Genomic DNA, 21,250 nt, shown 5'->3' on the forward strand with positions numbered 1-21,250 from the left:
TTGGGCAACAAATGGTTGGTGAAGGAGGAGGTGTGGGCACTAATGTAGCATTTCTTGAGGTCACAGGGGTAGGTACCAAGGGGATAATTGGTGGAAAGGGAACAGTGGACAAGGGAGTCATAAAGGGAATGGTCCCTGTAGAAGACAGAGAGGGGAGGAAAGGGATAGATGTGGCTAGTGGTGGGATCACATAGTAGGTGGTAGAAATGATGGGAGATGATAGGTTAGATGGGAGGCAGTTGGATGGGTGGTAGGTGAGGGCAATAGGAATCCTACCCTTGTTGGGCCTGGAGGCAGAGGAGGCCAGGGCAGATGTACGGATAATGGAGGATATCTGGGTGAGGACCAATTTGATTATAGTAGTGGGGAAGCCACATGTTTTGAAGAAGGAGGACATCTTGAAAGATCGAGTATGGAAGAATTTATCCTGGTAGCGGATGCAATGGAGACAGAGGAATTGTGAGAAAGGAGTGGAATCCTTGTAGGGAGAGGGTGTGAAGGTGTGTAGTTGAGGTAGCTGGGAATTGATAGGTTTGTAGAAAAAGTTTGTAGTGATCTCAACTCCTGAGATGGAGATAGATCAAGAAATGAGAGAGTTTTGCTAGATATGGCCAAGCGAATTTGAAGTCAGGATGGAAGTTGGCAGCAAAATGGATAAAGTTGATTTCATTGTAGTGTGTGTGTGTGTGTGTGTGTGTGTGTGTGTGTGTGTGTGTGTGTGTGTGTGTGTGTGTGTGTGTGTGTGTGTGTGTCTGGTGTGTGTGTGTGTGCGTGTGTGTGTGTCTGGTGTGTGTGTGTCTGGTGTGTGTGTGTGTGTGTGTGTGTGTGTGAGTGTGTGTGTGTGTGTGTGTGTGAAGCAGCACCAAAGTAGTCATCAATGAAGCAGAAGAAGAATTGATGAGCTTCAAAAGAACATGGCTTCCCTTCCACTAAAAATGCCAGTTATATATCTTTAAGTCCTATGGAAGCAGCGAGACCTGTTGTGTTTCTTCAGCATTTCAGTGTTTGCAATACTCCATATGTAGTCTGCCCAATATCTTATAAAGGCATTGAGGGGACTGAGTGTAATATTTCTAAATTCCCTGATGACATAAGGCTGGGTGATGTTGAGGTGGGTTCAAATGAATTTAAACAAATTTAAAGCGAGCAAAGATAATGCTAATATTAGAAAGTATTATTTCAATGTGTTAGATTGGGTGTTCATGAATAAAGAGACCAGGGTGCCCTTGTACACCAGTCAGTGAATGCAAATAAGCAGGTGAGGTGAGCAGTTAAGGAAGCAAATGATATGTCAGCCTTTATTGCAAGAATTTTTGAGTGCAAGAGCAATGATGTCCTACTTCAATTATACAAAGCCTTGGTGAGACCATACTCCAAGTACTGTGCAACATGGGTCTTCTTACACAGAGGGAATGCAATAAACATTCACCAGACTAATTCCTGTGATAGCAGACCTGTTGTGTAATAGGAGATTGGATTGACTGGACCTGTACTCAATGAAGCTCAGATAAATGAGTAAGGAGCTCATGCAAACATTCAACATTCTGTAGAGCTCGGCAAGCTGCATGCAAGGAGGACGTTTCTCCTATCTGGAGTTAGGGAACCAGTCTCAAGATGAAGGCAAAGACTTTTGGGACTGAGAGGAGAAATTTCTCAGCTCAGAAGGTGGTAAGCGCATGGAATCCTCGACCACAGAGAACTAAAGAACAACACTGAATGCATTCAAGGAAAAATAAGATACATTTTCTCGACATGAAGTAGCATGGAAAGAAAGTGGGTGAAAAAAATAATTCAATGGAGATTCAACCTTGATCATCGTGAATGGTGGAGCAGGATCAAGGGGCTGAATTGTCTCATTCTGCTCATTTCTATGTTTTTATGTCAATGTTTTTACGTTCTTGTTCTGATGTCACATAAGGGACAGGTACAATGAGATTAGCAGTTTCCTATTTTTGAAGGATGCTGGTCAACCACTGTTAACAATTTTGATAATATGGCCATTCTATTTGCAATTGTAATAGTACAACCCTTGCTCTTTTTTTTTTAAGTTATTAAGCAAAGTTAAATTCCACAGAGGCCATGGTGGCATTTGAAATCCTTATCTCTAGATCTCTGATCCAAATCTACAACTTACTAAAACAGAAATATAATCACTACATGATCATTTTCTAGCATGAGTTGCAAGTGAGGAAAAGAAATGCAGTTATTTAGGTTGCATTTATGGTCATTCGTGTAATGCGAAGATCTGCATGCATAGCGCAATTGTGCTTAACGTCTGTAAGCTCAGAATTTTAACATATTCTCATCAGAATAACAAGAGGAGATGGATCAGGAGAATTTTCACAATTTGTTTCAGCGAAGTGGGGAGCTCATTTAAATTGGCCATTCCCTAACCAGTGGTACACAACAATTGTAGCTTCCACGTCAAAGTGGTTGCGAGACACTCATAACCAACAATTGGCTTAGATACGGCAATTGAAGGAACAGAAATTCAAAGCTGCTTCATTTGACACTGAGATGTTTTGAGCAATGCAAGGAATAATGGCAGATGGTCTGATGTTTGGTTGAAGTATAAGAATGTCCAAAAAGAAGAATGAGATCCAATTAGTTTTAGGGAGAAAATTCCACAGCTTAGGGCCTCTCTTCAAAACTGACTGCAATGAGAATTAAGGAAAATTAATAAAATTACAACGTATTTATAAGATACAGAGTACAGATGCACCAAAATTCTTACTAAATTAATAAAATTACAACGTATTTATAAGATACAGAGTACAGATGCACCAAAATTCTTACTGCATCAAAACAGGTACTCTGTTGGGAAAAAAATTACAATAGTGTACATTAAATTAAAAGAGATAATAAATACAAATGACAAGAGAAGTCTAGAAGAGGACCCTATGAAGCAGGGGACCACAACAGATGGGCTCGGCAGCCAAAAACCTCGCACCAGAGTGAAGGCTGCTGGAGACAGGCTCGTGAGAACCAGGTTTTGGCCCTGGGATTCACAAGGCTACTAATTGCAAGCAGGATTCCTATAAGGCTTTGAGCACTGACATCTTCCTAATTCTCTTGCATGTTTGAAATGGGGATGACTGAAACTTGGGTTCAGCACAGAAATGGACGGGAGGCCTTGAGCTTTCGGAAGCACAGGAAGTGGCAGCATTGGAAGAGTTTGAGGGATTCCTGGACACTCTGCCTCTGAGGGGACTCTCATTTACTACTCTTCCTTTTGATGGGGTCTGGACGAACGGTGCCTCTGTGTGCCTTTACAAATTTTTTTTAAAAGTAAACACATTTTATGTATTTATGTGCATAACAATAAAGAAACCTTGAGCCTTGAATCCAATGGTCAATTCAATCATTTAAGGACACAGTCAAAGAACACAGAAATTAATTACAAAGGGTCTTTGTGCAACTTAATACTGGATTTCATATAGTTAAAAATTCTCCATTATCTCTTGGATATTCCTTGATTTTAGAGTGCTTATTAAAGGGGGGGAAATAATCATTTTGTCAATTGTGTATTTGGAATGATTGATTGTTGTATGCAAGTGGTCGAATGTAAGAAAAATAATCACATGATCAATGACTTAATTTAAGGACTGAGTATTCTGCCAAATATTGCATCAATTAATTTTTCCTCTATCAAAATAGCAGGGGAGATGTTGTGAAAGCAAATGATAAATGACATGGTGACCACAGCAATCATTTGAAGTAATCATGCTGCTTTACACAGGTGTACTTATTTTTCAGAATTCCCATAGACATGTCATAAGTGGAGGAGCAAATTGTTTCTATGTGTGGTTAATTTACAATGTCAAGTCTCAAAAAATTGTTGTGCAATTTTAATGATTTACTGGAATTATAAAGCAGTGCAGTTATAACACTTGCATATTGTTATGTGGTATCTTCTCATATAAATGGCCATGGAAACAAGAGTGGGGCCCCATTGTAATCCCTAAATATACTGAGACATGAAAGTACAAGATTATCTTCAATGGAAGCTCCACAACATTAAACTTGACCCTGCTGCCTTATCCTTTTTTAGGTAAGGAGGCCAAAACTGTGCAGTCTTCCAGGTGTAACCTCGCCAACACCCTGTAGAACTATAGCAAAAGCCACCTCCCAATTCTTGACATTTCCTTTGCTGCCTTTAACTACATGCTGGATCTGCTTACTATCTTTTTTTGTGATTCATTCACAAGAACAGCTTGATCCCTCCTAAAACTTCACTCATTTGCAGTCTCTTTCATTTTGACAATAATCTGCTTTTTGATTTTTTGTACCAAAGTGCATGATCTTGCCTTGCTCCACATGAAACTCCATTTGCAGGTTCTCACCAAGCATTCAATCTGTCTATATCCCGTGGCTTCCAAGCTTTCTATTTCATTATTTTTCCATTTTAATTGGGAACGATGGTGTGCAATGTGATACTTCAATGTAAATTAATAAGAAGCACAACATGTTCATAAGAATGAGAAAAGAGACAAAGGAGATGGAGATGGAAATAATGTTGAGAAAATTTAACTATATACAGTACTATTTTAAAAACAATCATTCTTTTTAATGTACAATGTTCATCAAATCCTGCTATGTGTCAGATTTCAGGTTTCAGATTTAGTGTCAGAGAACATACATGACATCACATACAACCCTGAGATTCTTTTTCTGGTGGGCACAGAATTGCAACTTATTGGTAGTGCAAGAAAATAAACTACAAAGCATGTAAACAAATGAAGAAATATAAACAGGGGGAAAAGGCTTTCTCTTCTCACCAAGGGTGGAGGTTGGCGGGGGGGTGGGGGGGGGGGAGGTTAATGGGGCCCTAAATTGATCTGTAGCTTCCTCAGAGCCTGCAACCTTCCAATTGCTGGTCTTGTCAAACATGGACACCTTGTTGCTGCACCTCAGAGGACATTGATAGAGGAAAGAACACTGCTGACCTCATTGTAAGGGCATCTTAAACATGCACAGGGCTGTAAGGAATTACAATAGGGCATCAGGGCCCCACAAAGGTCTGCTGAAGGTCATGGCTCCATTCCCCACTCTGCCTGAGTCCACACTAGTGGCAGTGCAAAAGCTACAGTGGCATCTTTGAGTATACACTGCCATCTTTAAAGTATCAAGGTACAAGGTATTTCTTTGCAATACCATCAATCATGAACACAGTGCTTCTAGAACTTCTAGAGATGGCCATATGGCTGCATCCTCCCACTCTGCTATCTTTTGTGCTTATTCTTTCACTTCCTCTGTCTTCCCGTTTCTCCTCCTCAGTAACTCAAGTAAAGGCTGAATCCTCCTAATGACAGAGCTTTGTTGGAGGATTGCAAATGATGGCAATGGAGAACACTGCAGGCAGGAGCCCCAGAGTTGCACCCTGAGATTCCATTCCACAGTGGAATTCCTCTAGATTCCCGGTGACCCTAGCGATCATGCTATTGCCTTAGCTACAGCATAGACAGCCCTCGGAGCCAAGATAAAGACTAATACTGCCAATCCCACCAAGATCTAGCGCTTCATGAATAGAAGAACTAAAGCAAGCAACATGGAGCACTGAATGAGAAAGATTGTGAACACAGGATAGTTCAAGGCCTTCTGCTGTTGCAGTTATGATAAGGTGTTTATAATCAATGGTGACCTATCTTATGTAACCATGGTAATCCTAAATGTTGACATGGTACTGTGGTTTGCATGGATTTGTAACAATGTTTTTATTTCTCAGCATTATTAAACTACTTGGCATAGTTGCAATGATATCTGCCCCCAGAGATTAAAGTAATGCTTTGGTTAGTGGGACAGGAGGATGTGGAAAAAAAATCAGATCAGCAACTGGGACCCTAGTCCCCAAAGGCTTATCTTTGCCTTTTTTTCAAAAGTGTCATCAAGGATGTGGCTAATAGCTGAATGATTGTTCGAACAATTTATTTTCAGTAACCAAAATCCCATGAATGTATTAAGAGAATAATGTTGCTGAAAATGTAGAACTATAGAAATGTAAGTTTTGTATGTCTAGCTCGTGGTCTGTCTAACTCAAAATTGATTTAATGTCATGCAGCAACATTCCTAATGAACATTGTACCACTCTATTTGTGTCCCACCTGTCTGCTGTCTGGTATCGATTGGCATTCATTACCTCTGGAAGGTACCTCATCAAATTTTATGAAACTGTAATTCTGTGACTGTATTTCCATCAAAAGCCATGATAGTTAATCACCATCACTTGAAAGCATAGCCCTACTGTATATGGTCCAATATCTAGGCAATTACATTTTACTCCCATTCTATTATTTTAAAGTTTTTTTTTCATCTGTATTCTGTAGCTGAATGATTTTCCTGATTTAATCATCTTGGACAGAACATTGAAATTAATACTCATCAGAACACAAGCAGCTTATTTATACACAAAATGATGAAAAAGTATTGATGATCTGCATCCCAAGGCTTTGAGATTGGTTAACTCCATTTATTAACTTCCATCTTCAGCTGAAAATGATACCTGTATACTGTATATAACTATTAGTATTTTTCTTTTAAAACTACTGCCATGTTTTCTGCCCCTTTTCAATTTTCAAGATCTGTATCCAAGACAATAATGGACAGCTTGCAAATGTCAGCCTCAAGGTGGAATATTTGATCACAAATTTAAATACCCTCTTCAAAGTTTCATCAATCTGAGTTGACAGTTGTCAAATTAATTTGAATGTGAAACATTTTACCATTTTAAACAAGCTTAATAATCTCTTTTGAGAAATGTATCAGCATTAATATAAATATCCCTTGTAGACAGTAGTTACAGTTCTACTATTCCACATTTTAGATTTGGATATTGCAACATCTAGTGGTAGAAATTAAGCCCACCACTGCAAAGCCTCCTTAGAAGTACACTTCAAGCATTTAAAATTTATGGATGAGAGCTTCTTGTCGCAATGCAGTTAGTAAGAAAACAGTATTTACAATCACATTAATTGGATTTAGTCTACTTTCAATAATATTTAAAAGTAAAATACATTTCAGTTTAAACTTTTAACATGGGTTATCATGCTGTCAAAAAAAAGGAAAAATATAAATCTTTAAGTTTCCAATTGACACTAAGAATATAATGAATGTACCATCCCACATTCAGTTTGTTCAGTTTTTAGTTCATACATACCTGTTGGCATTCTTATGCTTTATAAATGGATGTAGTCTGAGAGATTAAAGGCAATTCTAATATTTTTTTTTCATAAAATTGTTATTATTATGAAATTATCTGTCAGTATTTGCAGAATAAATGGAAATTATGACCTCATCAGGCATTCAATCATCAACATTTGATGTACTGTACCAGTAAGCAAACCATTTGATAAAATGTCAGACGGAAACATACAGATTAGCACCTGGGAATTAATCATCTGAACTTGGATAAAAACTGGTTCATTTTGCATTCACAGTGAAAGAGAACCTCATTGGGAGTTGAGGCTCAAAGTTAATTTGATAAGAAGATACTTATGTGAAAGAAATATGCTTGGTTCATATTTTCAACTACACTACCAAACAAAAATGGACAAAATGAATAATAACCTAGAGAGTCTGGTGTTAATGGATTTGAAATATATTTTCCAGATATATGCACCCTCTTTTCAAGCACAGTATAAAGTTGAGAGAGATTGACACAACTGAACAAGTTATCACAGCAGAAAATAACATGGACAATACAAGCAATTTATTTAACCTCAGAAGAACACAGCATAGAAGCACATTTCACCTCAATGATTTTGTACTAGGTTTTCTCCATTTTTATGCAAATTTTCTTTCCAATTATTTATCCAATTTAATTTGAAGGCCACAAAGGAATCCAAGGCATATCAGATGGTAAGTTCCATTTTTCATTCATTTTCAGTATCTGGGTATCATGAGCAAATCCCATAGTGGACTGAAGGTTAATTGATCTTCAGAAGGCAGCGGTGAATAATTGCCTTGATCCACAACAGTCCTTCTGGTGAAGGTACTCCCAAAGAGATATTGGGTCGGGATTTTGACCAGGATGGTGTACGATACTGTATCACATAAACTGTATATCTGTGTCTTTCTAGTCAATAATGCCTTCTGGGTTATTAATCGTGGGAACTTGCTGATGGTGATGGAACTTGCTGATGGTTAGGCTCTTCCTTGTTGCAGATGATCATTGCCTGGAACTCAAGTCTGGCAAATGTTGCTTGCTACATATCACCTATACCTCTATGCTGCTTGAAAGCTTGGACTGTTTCATTTACTGAGAAGTTGCAAATACAACCGAATGATCTGCAAATGTCCCAGCTTCTGCCTTTATGATGGTAGAAAGGTCATTGATTAAGCAGGTGAAAATGGTTGGATCTAGGACACGACCCTTAGAAAATCTCATGGTAAAATCCTGGGGTTGGGATAATTTACCTCTGACAATGCCATCCATCTTTCTGATTTCAGATTTATTTATTGTCAGAGTGCATACATGATATCAATACAACCCCGAGATTCTTTTTATCCTGCAGGCATAGCACAGTTACCACTAATTGGTAGTGCAAAACATAAACTGTACACAGTGTAAAACAAGTAATTAAACAAAGAACTATAAATAAACTGACTGTTCAATAGAGAGAACAAAGAAAATCAATAAAGTGCAGAAGGAAGAGTCCTTAAATGAATCTCTGATTGATTTTGTCATTGAGGATTCTGATGGAGGAGGGGTAGCAGCTGTTCCTGAACCTGGTGGTGCCAGTCCTGTGGCACCTATACTTCTTTTCTGTTGTCAGCAGCAAGAACAGAGTGGGTGCTGGGTGGTATGGGACTTTGATAACTGCTGCTGCTCTCCGACGGCAGCACTCACCGTAGTTGTGCTCATTAGTGGGGAGGGTTTTGCCTGTGTTGTTCTGAGCTATGTCCACTACCTTTTGGGGTATTGGTGTTTCCATACCAGATCGAGATGCAGTCAGCACACTTTCTACCACACCTACCAAACCTCCACAAACTCCTGAGGAAGTTGAGGAGCTGATGTATTTTCTTCACGATGCCATTGGTGTGTTGGGTCCAGGAAAGATCCTTTGAGATAGTGACTTCCAAGAACATATATTTGCTTACCTTCTCCACTTGTAATCCCCTAATGATTGTATACCTCTGGCTTACCTTTCGTGAAGCCAACAATCAGCCCCTTAGTTTTGGTGATATTAAGTGCAAGATTGTGGCTGGTGCACCATTCAGCCAAGTTCTCAATCTTCATTCTGTATGCTGACTCCTCTCCTTCCTTCATATAATGCACCACCATGGAATCGTCAGTAAATGTGTAGATGGTGTTATTGTCATACCGAGCCACACAGTCGTAGTTGTAAATTGAGTAGAGCAGGGGGCTAAGAACACTGCCCTGTGGTACTCTGGTTCTGATGGAGATTGTGGAGGAGAAGTTCTTACCCATCTTCACTGATTATGATTTGGAGGTGAGGAAGTCCATGATCCAATTACACAGTTGGGTGCTAATTCCCAGGTGTTGGAGTTTGCTGGTCAGTTTTGAGGGAATGATGGTGTTAAATGCTGAACTGTAGTTGATAAAGAGCATCCTGATCTATGCATCTTTGCTGTCCAGGTGTTCCAGGGCTTTGTATAGAGCCATTGAGATGGCATTTGCCATAGACCTGTTACTACAATAGGCAAACTGGAAAGTATCCATGTCATCGCTCAGACAAGAAATGAGATGCTTCCTCACCAGCCTTCCAAATACTTCCACCGTTGATTTAAGTGCTAGTGGTCAATAGTCATTAAGGCTATGTGTGAACTGACTGTAGCCACTGGAGTGTTTTTGCTATGAAACCATTGATTTGGGTTTTACCAAGGTTGATTGTTGTCTCACTTGGTTGAATGCCAAGGGCAGTCACTCTCATCTTATCTGTAGAATTCATCTCTTTGGTCCATGTTTGAACCAAGGTTCTAACAAAATTGGAACTCAAGGGTCCTGGTGAAACTGAAGCTGACAATTATTGAACAAATCCTGCTTAGTTACTTTGTTGATAACATCTTCCATCACTTTGTTTGTGATTGAGAGTCGATTGATTGGTGGTAATCTAGCCTCCTTTGTGAACAGGGCATACCTGGACCAATTTCCACATTGTAAATATGGTGACATCCAACAGCCTGCATAAACCACTCAAGAACAAAATAAAGTTAACATTGCAGGTAGATTGTCTTTTGTCAGAAATGGGAATCTTCAGAGACTTTAATGGTTTTAAAGTCCAGAAAATAGAAGTGGAAACAAAAAAGTAGAAAAATAAGAAGTAGAAATAGCGAATGGGCTTTATGGCTTTTGGCTCCTCAAGAATATCAAGGCTACTCTTTTCCTTCAGTCCACTTTTCAGCTCTAATTCTATGTTCTCTTGATTGCTTTTGATATCCAAAATATAGTCATCTCTGTCTTGAATGTACTCAGCACATGGATCTCCACAACTTTCTTCAGTAGGGAATATATTTAAAAAATCATTGGGTGGAGAATTTTTTTCACACCTTAGACCTGAATATTGACCCCTTATTTTGAAAACTGAGCTCTAGTTCCAGACAATCTAGCCAGGGAAGATGCTAGCTCTAGGTCAGGGGTAGCCAAATATTTTTGGTTGTGGGCCACATATAGAAAAATATCAGGAGTCAGAGACCAAATTAAACCAAGCAGTTTCCAACCAGTTACACTGCGAGATAAATGATTTAATTAGACCAGAAAACCCTGTACCATTGAAAATTCATTTTCTATCAAAATAGATATATGACACTGTAGAGCTTGTTGAAAGAATCAAAGACTTGTTAATCCAAACCAAGGCTTTTATTAGCAAAAAACAGGAGCTCTTCACAGGTGGCCGATCAGTCCGGAATGATCCAACCTGGCTAGGGACACAACCCTTTAAGGCCCAGACAATAGGCGTGGCTTAGCTCTCAGCCAATCGCTGTAAGCACAGTCTAGATACAGTAACTATATACACTATGTGCATTGGTGATAGATCTGTACTATCACAGACACTACTGAGCATTTAACTGTTGACATTACAGTAGTTTAGTGCTGTGCTCACATATTACAGTAAGCATTTCTGTATCTGCTGCTCTTAAGTGTAATTTAAATAAATACAATAAAACTTTAAAACTCTCATTCAAAAAGCAGGGTAAAAATAAAAAGCTGGGTGCAAAATAAGAACAGGAGATAAAATTAAGAAAGGAACAAGGCTGCCCCCAACATTCCTCCACAACCCTCAGTGAATACAGTTTATGGCCCAAGTGTCCACCTTAATAATTATGATGCAATATGTAAATCTGTTAGATCGGCTATTAAAGTTAACAGATTCGTTGCAAATTAGACAAACACAGTACCCTTGACTTCTGTGAAAAAAATATTCACTTTCCCACTGTGTCTGAAATTTTCGGCACTCCTTTGCTATTTCCTGTCTTTTCAGTTCCGCCATGTTTAATCAACTGAGATAACCATTTTCTTTTCTTTCTAAAATTTTTTTTATTGAGTTTAACAAAAACCCTTTACACAAGGTATATTAATGATAACATAAATCAAGTCATATATATATATCACATATCAATTGAAAATTAAAAGGATAACCATAATTATTACATTAACATATTTTGTTCATGAAACCAAATTCTAATTATAAAAATCAAACAATTAAATCATAATATATTATGTCCAAAATCAATATTGAATACAAAAATTATACAAATAATATATATAAAATTCCTTTAGATGAGATATTTCATACTTCTCTGATTTGATCATGTTGTTCTGAGATATGATCTGTAGTTAAACCCTTCCCCGCCCTTTAGAGATAACTGTTTTCATCAAAGAGTAGCATTGCAATGGTCAGTCCAGTCCAGTGGTTCCCAAACTTTTTTGGCCTGTTTTGGGTCCCAGGCCACATCCCTAGTGCTCCCTCCCCCACACATACAACAAACAGACACCTCTTTCTTCTCCCTCACTGCCTCTCACCTCCAGCCTCTCATTCCTCAGCCAGCGTAATCTGCAGTATTCTCTCCTGGGGCTGACTCTTTTCTCCGTAGGCCTTTCCCGCCTGAGCCCCCTGTGCTCAATCCCTCCCTCATTCCGTCCACCCTTTCTCCTCCTCCTGTTCGCTTTCAACTTATTAAAACTCCAAAGCCAAATACAACATGGCGGCCAGCTCTCACAAGACCTCGTTGCCATTTAGTTTACTCACTACTGTCATCCTGAGTCTGGTCACGCAACTGACTTTCCTTCCAGAGCTCGCTGCCAGAAAATTACTGCACAGGCATCTTCATTAAACTTTGCAGCAGAGTGAATAATAACAAGTCTGAAGTTTTGGATCTCCTCCTTTTTCATCACTGCTCCCTTGAATCTTTCCACCACCTCCAGGAAAGTAAGCACTGTCCACTTTGGGAATAACTACTCTAGTCTTTGATCAAAATGGCAGTGGCATCTAGTGTTGAAACTAAGAAGTGCAATGTACTTCAGTGTAATTTAACAGGGTACCTAAAAATGGGCAATGGGCCACAATTGGCCCAGGGGGCATAGTTTGGCCACTCCTGGTCTAGAGGTTTCAAGATTATGGCTCATTCATCTCAACACTAGAGGCCATAGTCCGTGCTTTTCCTCTCCGAGGACAATCTCCCTAACTGATTCCCATGTCATCCTCTCACCATGTGTTTGGAAACATTTAGTGGACAAAATAATAGGCTTTCAATATCTTGAAGCAGAAGAGATCAAATATCAAAAGGCAATAGTTCAAATTGAAAAAAAATAGCATTATATAGTGTTCTAGAATGGGTTTAAATACTGAATAATTATCTTAAATTGTGAGCTAAAAGTTCATTGGATGACGAACATCTAAATTTCAGTTACTGGAGTTATCAATGACTAAATCTCACTTTTTTTCTAATTCCAAATGAAAATATCCGCCAAGAAAATTGCAGATGCTGGAAATTGAAATAAATCCAGCAAAGGCTGGAAACGTTTAGATGGTCATTGTGGGAAGAGAAAGGTATCATGTTTCAGGTCAAAGACCATTTGTCATATCTGAGAAAGCAAGCCCAAGGATGGATAGGACAGAGTAAAGATATCAGAGAGCAAGGACAGAGTTGCTATGTACATGAAGCCATTGTTTTGATTTTCATTTACTGTAAAATACATCTCTTCTTGATTCCTAAGAACAATTTACAAGCCTACGTGGAAGCCTTGGAGAAAATGAAATGGCAAGGCTTACATTTCGTGCACCTGTGCAGTTTGATTGTTCCAGATTGTTACAGCAGATCCTTGTCTTGCTTCACCATTTGTCTGCTCATCCACCTTGAGAATTGTGGGGAAATGTTGGGGACATCCTTGTCCCTTTCTTGATCTTTTCTCCTGTTCTATTTTGCACCCAGCTTCTTAATTTGCACTGCTTTTTGAATGAGAGTTTTAAAGAGTTTTATTGTCTACTCATGAGTGAAAGATGAATGGGCATGACCTGCATCAGTTTTCCCCAAAGTGCAGCAATCATGATCCACATTCAAGTGATATTACTCCTCAAATTGACATCCCTGGTAGCTCCAACCAGGAACACCTGGATGTTGCTCTAGAACATCAGTAACTTACTTTCCAACAAACATACCACCTTTGGTCACTGCTCTTCACTGGTCTCTTCAAATCCCTTTGACATCTTGAAAGCACCCTCTAAGTTCCTACTGTTTCATAGCTATCCTCTCTCCCTACCTCACCCTGATAATTCCCTGCTAACCACTCTCAACTTGTTGTATTCATCCTTTAAACAATGACATTCTCCAGTACCTGGAAGAGACATACTATTTGTGGTTGCTTTTAGGGGCTGGTGGATGAAGTTGGGGGCTATAATTGTGTTCTGATAGCTTCTAGAGCTTGCAAATGATTGAAACATGGTTCTTGCTGAAAATCACTGTGTGGGATTTCACAGGAAGCCTGACAATGCTGTTCATAGAACCACACAATAGAGGATTGTGTTGTTTGCAGAGTCTGTTTAAAAATACAATCAGCCAAGATCCAACACTGGACTAATGATTCGAAAAAGTGAAACTTCAATGCTATCTCAAGTAAAATTTAGGAAAGATTAAATGGTTGCCTTGCCAGTGATACTTATTTGAGTAAATCAATCATCAAATATACATGAATTGCAAGAATAATCTATTTGCATGTATTAACATCCCTCTTAATTAATTATTTCTAGGTCTCAATTCACCTTGTTTCTTCTGTTTACACCAATGATTCTCAACCTTTCTTTTTCCACTCACCTACCACTTTAAGTATCCCCTATGCCATTGGTGCTCTGAGATTAGTGAGGGATTGCTTAAGGTGGTATGTGAGTGGGAAGGGAAGGTTGAGAATCACTGCTCTAGACTCGATTGTTACTGAAATATTTTGCTTGAGAAAGATTACCATTAGCCCATTTCCTTTGGTTATGAAAGTATGCACATAACAAGTCAATTAAGTATGATTAAAACAGTGGTTTTCAATTTTTTTCTTTCCACCCACATACCACCTTAAGCAATCCTTTACTAATCATAGAGTATCTATGGCATAGGGAATACTTAAAGTGGTATGTGAGTGGAAATTAAAAGGTTGAGAACCATTTGTTTACACCATTATCTCAATGACCAACCCCCTATGGCAGAGCATGTAACTAATTCCACAGTGTTACCATGAATTCGACGGACTTCCCTTCTGTACTTCTTGCCTGCTCGTTCATTATTCGGCTTTATTCTGGCATTTGTATTCTTCCCATTGAGTGTTATTGGGATAATTTTGAGATTACAGTGAAGCACTCAGCAGTACAAGGTCAGCTTCTGCTCTGCCGCCATCGGATTCCTGCACAATCAATGAAACAAAGACACTGCCTTACTTTGAGTATTCGTGCCCATTTTTATTTATTGTTGTAAGGTAGTTTATATGAATGTTTGCACTGTGTTGAAGCCACAAATCACAAATCTTGTGACTTGTTTCATGTCAATAAATTCTGATTCTGCTTTATAATTTTCTCCGTAGTTCTTTTAACTCCCAAGAATAGGACTTCAACTATGTCCATATCTTTATGCTATGATTTCCAATGTCACTTGCACTTCTTCACTTTGCACAATATATATGATGTCTTATATGATGTCTTGAAATGAGAGAATCAAGATACAAAACAGGACTTGCTAACGATAGCCAAATTACACTGGGCAACAATTTTTTTTCAAAATGTTCGTTTCCTGAAAAAAATTGGGATTATGATGGAGATTTTCAAGAAGAACACAAAGATCATTTCAGATGTTTTGTATCACATAGAAGTTGGAGAAACATTAAATTAACTTTTATTGAATTTAGCATGTTCAATCACAAAATGTATCTCTGGGCCAAGCTCTCAGGTCATTGGCACAAGGTGCACAACAAATGTGAGGAGCCCATGAATTTTTTTTTATCACTACTTTTACAACTGAAGTAGAGTTCATGGGTGTTCTTAGTAAGTGCAGACATGCTACGTCTTTGAGCCTTAAGCATTCAGGAACAGCAGGTGCTGTAGGTTTCTGTGAGGGCCGCTAGTCAAAGTGGTGACTTTCTGCCTGCCTTAAGGTAGACAAAAGTCAAACAATTTCATGTATGTTACATTCTAAAATGTAGTATTACATGACAATAATGGAACATTTACCTTTTACCTTTAATACTTGTCACAAATGTAACAGAATGTATTGCAGCTATTGCAACATTAACAAGACATTTCTGTTGCATTGAATCTTCTTGAAGACAGTAAATGCTATTGTTAAGTACACTCACTCTGCTATTGCCTGAAGAACATGGTCATCAACATCTGATCTATCTATGTGCAAAGGAATATATGGATGGTATGGTTGCAGCCAAAGTATCCCATTAATGTATAAAGTGAATACGGAGAGCAATGTATGAGTCTTTTGTCTTGAGGTTTGATGACTGAGCACCCTCAGGTAAATAATTCAAAAGATTAGGTTGATGTGGTAGTGCAACAGTTAGTGCAGCTATCTCATGGTTCAAGAGTCCTATATTGGTTTCTGACCTTGCCTGCTGTTTGCATGTCTGAGTGAAACATGAACATCTGCAGACACTGTGATTATAGTAAAAACGCACCAAAATGCTGGAGGAACTCATCCTGATTTGCAGGGCCCATAGGAGATAAAGATATATTATCAATGCTTCGGGCCTGAGACCTTCTGCAAGGAAGAAGCAAAGAACCACAGGATATTGCAGAATAGAGACAGTGCTTGTTGGGGGAAGAGTCCAGATCAACAAACCATGTTAATTGGATATGATAAGGGGAGAGATAAGAATTGATTCTGTCTGTGTGAAAGGAGACAGAGGAAAAAAGGAGAGAGACAGAGGTGGGAGAAGGTAGCAGAGTGGAAGTCAGAGCAGTTGAGGTTAATGCCATTCAGATGGAGGGTGCCCAGAAGGAAGATGAGGTGTTGTTCCTCCAATTTGTGGGTGGTCTCTGTCTGGCAGTGCATGAGACCATGGGCAGACATGTCAGCAAGGGAATGAGATGGGGAATTGGGTGGCCACTGCGGTACCCAGGCTATTGTGTTTGCATGTCCTGGCAGATGCTCTGCTTCCATCCCACTTCTCGCAGATGTTCCAGCAGGTTAAATGACATCTTGTATTACAAGTGGCCAGACTTGGTGGATGAAATAAAGAATAAAACAGAAACTGCTGGAAACGTTCAACTGGCTTGCGATTATACTGATAACCACTGTATTTAAACATAAGGAAGGCATTTGTTTCTATTTTAAGGCTCCTTGGAAATGTTTATCTATTTTATTTGGAACGCAGACAGGAAATGCACGGTCTTTCTTTACATCAAATCAATGCATCATAGTGTCCTCATACAAACCCATACTCTTCCAAAAGAGGACTGAATGAACATCATAAACGTTCTGAAAGCCCGTCCTGGTTCGGAAGGGAAACGCGTTCCTGAAGTTGGGAAGAAGGAGCGAGGCTTGTTTGGCCCCGCCGGCTTGCTGTGGCCGGCGAGCATGCGCAGTGGCGGTCGGCGGAGGAGGTGACGAATGTTGAAGGCGTCGGGTTTTCGCTCCCAGAGCAGAGGCGACTGCTTCTCGGACAAGCTCTGCTCTCTCGGCAAGGGCGCAGGCGCCTGCCCCAAGGCCGCAGAGGTAAGGAGGAGGGAGCGGGCTGGAAACGGCCACCGCAACTGCTGGAGGCAGCGGGCTCGGAGGGCCGGCCGCCCAGTCCCTGGTTGCCTTGGATCCTGTTGGTGCTATCACTGAGTCTCAACCCCGCGGCCCCAAAATCCTGGGATGAACCGGGTGAAATCAGCGGGGCTTAACTTAAATTTCACAAACCCCCACTAACGGCGGCTCCGCCCCTTCCTCAAACCCCTCCTCCCCGGACTGTTCCCCCGACAGCCCGTCTCCCCCTCCCCCCCCCCCACCGCCCGTCTCCCCCTCCCCCTCCCCCCCCCCCACCGCCCGTCTCCCCCTCCCCCCCCCCCACCGCCCGTCTCCCCCTCCCCCCCCCCCACCGCCCGTCTCCCCCTCCCCCCCCCCCCACCGCCCGTCTCCCCCTCCCCCCCCCCACCGCCCGTCTCCCCCTCCCCCCCCCCACCGCCCGTCTCCCCCTCCCCCCCCCACCGCCCGTCTCCCCCTCCCCCCCCCACCGCCCGTCTCCCCCTCCCCCCCCCCCACCGCCCGTCTCCCCCTCCCCCCCCCACCGCCCGTCTCCCCCTCCCCCCCCACCGCCCGTCTCCCCCTCCCCCCCCCACCGCCCGTCTCCCCCTCCCCCCCCCACCGCCCGTCTCCCCCTCCCCCCCCCACCGCCCGTCTCCCCCTCCCCCCCCACCGCCCGTCTCCCCCTCCCCCCCCACCGCCCGTCTCCCCCTCCCCCCCCCACCGCCCGTCTCCCCCTCCCCCCCCCCACCGCCCGTCTCCCCCTCCCCCCCCCCACCGCCCGTCTCCCCCTCCCCCCCCCACCGCCCGTCTCCCCCTCCCCCCCCCACCGCCCGTCTCCCCCTCCCCCCCCACCGCCCGTCTCCCCCTCCCCCCCCACCGCCCGTCTCCCCCCCCACCGCCCGTCTCCCCCCCCACCGCCCGTCTCCCCCCCCACCGCCCGTCTCCCCCTCCCCCCCCCACCGCCCGTCTCCCCCTCCCCCCCCCCCACCGCCCGTCTCCCCCTCCCCCCCCCACCGCCCGTCTCCCCCTCCCCCCCCACCGCCCCACCGCCCGTCTCCCCCTCCCCCCCCACCGCCCGTCTCCCCCTCCCCCCCCACCGCCCGTCTCCCCCTCCCCCCCCACCGCCCGTCTCCCCCTCCCCCCCCCACCGCCCGTCTCCCCCTCCCCCCCCCACCGCCCGTCTCCCCCTCCCCCCCCCACCGCCCGTCTCCCCCTCCCCCCCCCACCGCCCGTCTCCCCCTCCCCCCCCACGCCCGTCTCCCCCTCCCCCCCACCGCCCGTCTCCCCCTCCCCCCCCACCGCCCGTCTCCCCCTCCCCCCCCACCGCCCGTCTCCCCCTCCCCCCCCACCGCCCGTCTCCCCCTCCCCCCCCACCGCCCGTCTCCCCCTCCCCCCCCCCACCGCCCGTCTCCCCCTCCCCACCCCACCGCCCGTCTCCCCCTCCCCCCCCCACCGCCCGTCTCCCCCTCCCCCCCACCGCCCGTCTCCCCCTCCCCCCCCACCGCCCGTCTCCCCCTCCCCCCCCACCGCCCGTCTCCCCCTCCCCCCCCCCACCGCCCGTCTCCCCCTCCCCCCCCACCGCCCATCTCCCCCCCCCACCGCCCGTCTCCCCCTCCCCCCCCCCCACCGCCCGTCTCCCCCTCCCCCCCACCGCCCGTCTCCCCCTCCCCCCCCACCGCCCGTCTCCCCCTCCCCCCCCACCGCCCGTCTCCCCCTCCCCCCCCACCGCCCGTCTCCCCCTCCCCCCCCCACCGCCCGTCTCCCCCTCCCCCCCCACCGCCCGTCTCCCCCTCCCCCCCCCACCGCCCGTCTCCCCCTCCCACCCCCCACCGCCCGTCTCCCCCTCCCACCCCCCACCGCCCGTCTCCCCCTCCCACCCCCCACCGCCCGTCTCCCCCTCCCACCCCCCACCGCCCGTCTCCCCCTCCCACCCCCCACCGCCCGTCTCCCCCTCCCACCCCCCACCGCCCGTCTCCCCCTCCCCCCCCACCGCCCGTCTCCCCCTCCCCCCCCCACCGCCCGTCTCCCCCTCCCCCCCCCACCGCCCGTCTCCCCCTCCCCCCCCCACCGCCCGTCTCCCCCTCCCCCCCCCACCGCCCGTCTCCCCCTCCCCCCCCCCACCGCCCGTCTCCCCCTCCCCCCCCCCACCGCCCGTCTCCCCCTCCCCCCCCCCACCGCCCGTCTCCCCCTCCCCCCCCCCACCGCCCGTCTCCCCCTCCCCTCCCCTCTCCGCCCCTCGCAGGCAGCCTTGTCCTCTCCGCCCCTCGCAGGCAGCCCCGTCCCCGCCCCTCTCCGCCCCTCGCAGGCAGCCCCGTCCCCGCCCCTCGCAGGCAGCCCCGTCCCCGCCCCTCGCAGGCAGCCCCGTCCCCGCCCCTCGCAGGCAGCCCCGTCCCCGCCCCTCGCAGGCAGCCCCGTCCCCGCCCCTCGCAGGCAGCCCCGTCCCCGCCCCTCGCAGGCAGCCCCGTCCCCGCCCCTCGCAGGCAGCCCCGTCCCCGCCCCTCGCAGGCAGCCCCGTCCCCGCCCCTCGCAGGCAGCCCCGTCCCCGCCCCTCGCAGGCAGCCCCGTCCCCGCCCCTCGCAGGCAGCCCCGTCCCCGCCCCTCGCAGGCAGCCCCGTCCCCGCCCCTCGCAGGCAGCCCCGTCCCCGCCCCTCGCAGGCAGCCCCGTCCCCGCCCCTCGCAGGCAGCCCCGTCCCCGCCCCTCGCAGGCAGCCCCGTCCCCGCCCCTCGCAGGCAGCCCCGTCCCCGCCCCTCGCAGGCAGCCCCGTCCCCGCCCCTCGCAGGCAGCCCCGTCCCCGCCCCTCGCAGGCAGCCCCGTCCCCTCCCCTCTCTGCCCCTCGCAGGCACCCCCGTCCCCTCCCCTCTCCGCCCCTCTTTCCCCCCCGTCCCCTCCCCTCTCCGCCCCTCGCAGGCACCCCCGTCCCCTCCCCTCTCCGCCCCTCGCAGGCACCCCCGTCCCCTCCCCTCTCCGCCCCTCGCAGGCACCCCCGTCCCCTCCCCTCTCCGCCCCTCGCAGGCACCCCCGTCCCCTCCCCTCTCCGCCCCTCGCAGGCAGCCCTGTCTCAGCCCCTCGCAGGCAGCCCCGTCCCCTCCCATCTCTGCCCCTCGCAGGCACCCCTGACCTCTCTTTCCCCGTCCCCTCTTTCCCCGTCCCCTCTTTCCCCCCCCGTCCCCTCTTTCCCCCCCGTCCCCCCTTTCCCCCCCGTCCCCCCTTTCCCCCCCGTCCCCCCTTTCCCCCCCGTCCCCTCTTTCCCCCCCGTCCCCTCTTTCCCCCCCGTCCCCTCTTTCCCCCCCGTCCCCTCTTTCCCCCCCGTCCCCTCTTTCCCCCCCGTCCCCTCTTTCCCCCCCGTCCCCTCTTTCCCCCCCGTCCCCTCTTTCCCCCCCGTCCCCTCTTTCCCCCCGTCCCCTCTTTCCCCCCCGTCCCCTCTTTCCCCCCCGTCCCCCCTTTCCCCCCCGTCCCCCCTTTCCCCCCCGTCCCCCCTTTCCCCCCCGTCCCCTCTTTCCCCCCCGTCCCCTCTTTCCCCCCCGTCCCCTCTTTCCCCCCGTCCCCTCTTTCCCCCCCGTCCCCTCTTTCCCCCCCGTCCCCTCTTTCCCCCCCGTCCCCTCTTTCCCCCCCGTCCCCTCTTTCCCCCCCGTCCCCTCTTTCCCCCCCGTCCCCTCTTTCCCCCCCGTCCCCTCTTTCCCCCCCGTCCCCTCTTTCCCCCCCGTCCCCTCTTTCCCCCCCGTCCCCTCTTTCCCCCCCGTCCCCTCTTTCCCCCCGTCCCCTCTTTCCCCCCGTCCCCTCTTTCCCCCCCGTCCCCTCTTTCCCCCCCGTCCCCTCTTTCCCCCCCGTCCCCTCTTTCCCCCCGTCCCCTCTTTCCCCCCCGTCCCCTCTTTCCCCCCCGTCCCCTCTTTCCCCCCCGTCCCCTCTTTCCCCCCCGTCCCCTCTTTCCCCCCCGTCCCCTCTTTCCCCCCCGTCCCCTCTTTCCCCCCCGTCCCCTCTTTCCCCCCCGTCCCCTCTTTCCCCCCCGTCCCCTCTTTCCCCCCCGTCCCCTCTTTCCCCCCCGTCCCCTCTTTCCCCCCCGTCCCCTCTTTCCCCCCCGTC

General features: G+C 47.0%; 1 protein-coding gene across 5 annotated transcripts in view; it reads left to right on the forward strand.

Annotated features, from left to right (window-relative positions):
* fbxo38 (F-box protein 38) overlaps nt 1–21,250 on the forward strand; it is a 104,258-nt gene that overhangs the window by 23,389 nt on the left and 59,619 nt on the right. For 3 of the 5 annotated variants that reach the window (XM_069898750.1, XM_069898752.1, XM_069898751.1), the window contains one exon: nt 7,606–7,854. The exons of 1 other annotated variant lie outside the window; for it this stretch is intronic. The gene's annotated coding sequence lies outside the window, so the exon portion shown is untranslated. Of the gene's footprint in view, nt 1–7,605; nt 7,855–17,015; nt 17,155–21,250 lie in introns of those variants that run through there. One more of the 5 variants, XM_069898749.1, reaches the window with a different exon arrangement.

The sequence above is a fragment of the Narcine bancroftii genome, chromosome 9 (genome assembly GCF_036971445.1).
Source record: "Narcine bancroftii isolate sNarBan1 chromosome 9, sNarBan1.hap1, whole genome shotgun sequence".
NCBI lineage: Eukaryota > Metazoa > Chordata > Chondrichthyes > Torpediniformes > Narcinidae > Narcine > Narcine bancroftii.